Here is a 4,923-nt window from a genome sequence, read left to right on the forward strand (position 1 = left end):
ATTATATATATATATATATATATATATATATAACAAATAATTACATGAGACAAAAATAGAGAGCAAAACAGTAAGAGTAGGATATTTCAACATTTCACTTTCCATAATGCATAGATTGTTCAAACAGAAAAAAAATTAAGAAAATAATGACTTTAATGTAATCACCAAAAGAACCTTAACAGAACATTCTACCCAACAGCAGCAGAAATTTTACTCTTCTCAAGTGGACAGAAACATTTTCCAAGATAGATTACATACTAGGTCATAAATCAAGTCCTACAAATTTTAAGATTGAAATCATTCCAATATCTTTTTAAATACAATGGAATAAAACTAGAAATCAAAAGGAAAACAGAAAAATTCATAAATCATAGAAATAAAACAACATACTCTTAAGCAGTCAACTAGTCAAAGAAGAAATCAAAAAAGAAACTTAAAAATATTTTGAGTACCAGCCTGGTGATACAATTGGTAGCATACTAAACTGTAGTACTAGAAGACAATGGCTGACCACTATTCAGAACCTTGGTGTGGTTGTACTGAAACATACTAGGCACATTCTCACATGCCTAAGAACTTGATGAATTGAATTGTTATAGGAAGTGGATCTTGGAATGACAAAATCCTATTGAGGGTACTTCTTTCTCTGACTCTCATATATGTTCATAAATATAAATATACTTAACATTTTCTTGAGACAAGTGAAAATGGAAACACAACATACCACCATCTTTAGGATGCTGCCAAACTAGTTCTAAGAAGGAAGTTTCCAGACACGAACACCTACATAAGAAAGGCATCAGATAAGCAACCTAATGTTATTCCCAAATGAGAAAATAGAAAACTAAAAATAATAAACCCAAAGTTAGCAGAAGAGAAATAATAAAGATTAGAATAAAAATATAAAAAATACAAAATAGAAATACAATGGGGAAAAATAACTGAAACTAATTATTGGGACTTTGAAAAGAAAATCAAAGTTGATAAAATCTTCACTAGATTAACTAAAAGAGAGACAGAGAGAGTGACAGAGAGAGAGATGGGCTTGATGCTGCAATCCTCCAGTAGTTCTGCCTTAGGGCGAGTGCTACCGCATCACTGGAGACAGTGTGGAAGGAGGGAGAGAGAGGGGAAGAATGTAGGAAGGAAATTAGGGAGAAAAGTAGAGAAACAGGACATTTATAGGACACAGAAATGGTTTATTACCTGTTGGTAACATGTACAATATTCTCAATTGGACTAGTCTGAGTTGTATATCATTTTGGGTAAATTCTCTCTACAACCTAAATTATGTGTAGTGATTGAATGTATAAAAATAATAACAATAATAATACATTTTTAAAGAAAGATAGAGAATATTTAAACAAATACAATTAAAAATGGAAATGGAGGGACCAGCAGTTAGCATAATGGCTATGTCATTGGACTCCCACGTAGTCAACCGTGGTTCGAGTCCCAGACCTGGCGGCTTAAACTCACGCCAGGCGTGTGTGAGTGCATGCCCAAGATCCCGAGAGGAGAATGGAAGAGAAGGGATTGCGGCGTGGCCATCGCCCCTGCGGGGGGTGATTTCTTGCTTTCTGTCTCTCTGTCTCTCTCTGACTTTCTGGTGAGTGCACATGCCCCATAGCAAAAAACTCTCAAAAAAAAAAAATGGAAATGGAGGCATTACAATGTATGCCATAGAAGTAAAAGGTGACCCTAGGAAGCTATTATGGACAATTATATACCAACAAATTGAAGAAGTTCTAAGACATATTCCTAGAAATATATAGCTTACCAAGTCAAGAAGAAATATACAACCTGAAAACACTACTAACAAATAATTAAATTAAAACAGTAATCAAAAACTTTCTATAAAGAAAAGTCCAGGACTAGATGTCTTTAGAATTTTTTTTTTTAAATCCCAGCATTAATCACAATGCCAGGACATAGGAATCAACCAATCATTCAAAAACAGACAAGTGAATTGAATGTGACACATGTATTCTATGGAATACTATTTGGCCATTAAAAACTAGACCCTAACATTTTCTATAAAGTGGATGAATATGAAATATTTAATACTAAGTGAAGCAAGCCAGACTATAAAAGGCAGACATTGTATGTTCCCATTTAATATATGCCAAATGTCTGCATTCTATAGCATAAACTGAAAGATTGGAATGTATAATAGCAGGGAACCCAACTGCAGATATTAGAGACAGTATAGACTGGGTGGGTAATAAGGGGTTGGAAATAGGGGGTGAGCAGGTATTATGAAAAACAAACAAAACACTTAATAGACACAGTAATGAAAAGTTAGCTATAGACGATAATGTATATGGTAATATCTTTGACTTGACTAACATGCATCATATCCATGCTGGGAAAAACCATGTATAGTGATTAAATGCACATTAAAAAAATAAATTTTTAAAAATGATTTTTTTTAAAGTTTTTTCCATGGGTCACATGCACTCAATGGAGAGAGACAGATAGAGTCAGTGAAAGGGAAAGTGAGAAATATCCCCTAAAGGGGATTGATCATACTTCAATCCCTTCTCCTCCACTCTCCCTCCTGGGATTTTGGTCATATGTGCACAAATACCTGGCATGATTTTCAAGCTGCCAGGTCTGGGATTTGAACTGCAGTCAGTCATGTGGGAGTTCAGTGCCTTAACCACCATGCCACCCCACCTGCTGGCCTCGGCCTTTATAAATTTTACCAAATGGTTAGTAAAGTACTCAGCAATCCTTCTTAAATTCTTTCAAAAAAAAAAAAAGAAACACTTTTAAACTCATTTTGTCAGACCAGCATCATCCTGATCCAAAATTCAAAAACACTACACACAAAAAAATCTACATGATAATATCCCTGATAAATAGAAATACAAAAATCCCCAAAAAACACTATCAAACAAAATTTAACAGTATTTTAAAGGATTATACTCAATGATCAAGTGATTTGTCCATGAAGAATAAAGTTGGTAAAATCATCAACTTTGAAGTTGGTAAAATTGCAAAGAGGGTGCAATATATGCAAATCAATTGATGTGATAAACCACAATAGCAAAGTTTAGGATAAATACTATATGATTATCCAATGGACACAGAAAAAGCATTTGACAAAATTCAAAATCCTTCCATAATAAAACTTACTCTAAAATCGCTTATAATAGAAACTTACTTTGACATAATAAAAGCCACAGCTAACATAGTCAATGATGAAAAACAAAATTTTTTTATAAAAATTTCTGAAACAAGACAAAGAAGCTAATTTTTTTCCACTTCTAGTCAATGTAGTACTAGTATTCCTAGTCAGAGCAATTAGACAAGAAAAAAGAAATAAAAGGCATTCAAATCAGTAAAGGAGAAGTAAAATTATGTGTGTTTGCAAATGGCATGATATTATACAAGAGAACTTCAAAAAATTTATAGAAAATTGTAGTTAAACTAAAAGCTTATTTGGATACAAGAAAGTTCTTATACAGAGTGTTTTTTATAATATGCATTTTCTGTGAACTTTTTGAAGATATATCATGTAAAAAGAAACAAGATGCCACAAAGATGCTGTTAACTAGTAACTAGATTCAGCAAAATTGAAGAGTACAAAATCAAATTGCAAGGTAAATTTCATTGCTTTGCAGTAACAAATAATTATTCAGAAGAATTAAGAGAACAATCTCATTTATAACAGTATATTAAGGAATAAAATACTTAGAAGTAAACTTAACAATGAAGTGAAGTACACAAACACTGAAAACTTTAAAACAGTAATTAAAGAAATCAATTTAATTAGTAAATGGAAGGACATTCTGTGTTTATGAACTAGAAGAATATTGCTAAAATGTTCATAATACCTGAGCTATCCAAAAATTCAGTGCAATCTCTATAAAAAATTCAATGATATTTTTCACAGAAATATAAAAATTTAAAACTGCAGATAACCAAAACAATTTGAGCAGAAGGAATAAATCAGAGAGCATGACACTTTTTGATTTCAAAATGTATTACAAAGCTACAGTAAGCAAAACAGTTTGGTATTGATTTAAAAGCAGACATATAAACCAATGGATCAAAATAGAGAGTCTAGAATTAAGCCCATGCATATGTTGTCTTTAAAAAAGTTGCCAAAAATACACAATGGGGACCAGAGGATTTTTTTTTCAATACAAGGTACTGAAGAAAACTGAATATCCACAGGCAAACAAATAAAATTGGTCCTTCATTTCACACCATGTGCAAAATGAATTATAAATATAAATGTATATATATATATATATATGCAGAATTAGACAAGTGGGATTATATTAAACCAAAAAGCTTATACATAGCAAAGGAAACAACCAAATAAAAAAGCAGCCAACAAAATGGGAGAAAATATTTTAAAGCATAATCTGCTAAAATATTAATAACCAAATATATAAAGGACCCTTAAAACTCAATAGCAAACAAATGAACAAAGAAACACCTAAATAGCCCAATTTAAAATAGCAAAGCAACTGAATAGACATTTCTACAAAGCCAGGTTAGACTCTGCAGCCTCACACTCCAGCAGACCCAAGGTCTAAGTGTATTCAAGTAGGCCCCAGTTCTAGGCCAGCCTCTTTGGGTCCTGGTCCCAGCTCAGTACTTACAGCCCAAGGACCCAGGTTTTCCCTTTTAGACCTTGCCTCCAGACCCATTATAGAGTAAAATTGGCTCATACAGACTCATGTGCCAGGTTAGCAACTTCTAGAAATAGTATCCAGCTTGACCTCCATGGACCTAGGCTCTAAAACTGTCCCAATACCAAGCAGATCAATTTGTCAGTTTTAATTTCTATTTGTGTTATTAAATTTGCATTTCTCTAATGCTTAGATATTGAGAACCTTTTAATATACCTGTTCATATATATATATTATATATATATATGTGTGTGTGTATATATATATATGTGTG

Source organism: Tupaia chinensis, unplaced genomic scaffold, assembly GCF_000334495.1.
Source record: "Tupaia chinensis unplaced genomic scaffold, TupChi_1.0 Scaffold000058_1, whole genome shotgun sequence".
In the NCBI taxonomy this organism is placed as follows: domain Eukaryota; kingdom Metazoa; phylum Chordata; class Mammalia; order Scandentia; family Tupaiidae; genus Tupaia; species Tupaia belangeri.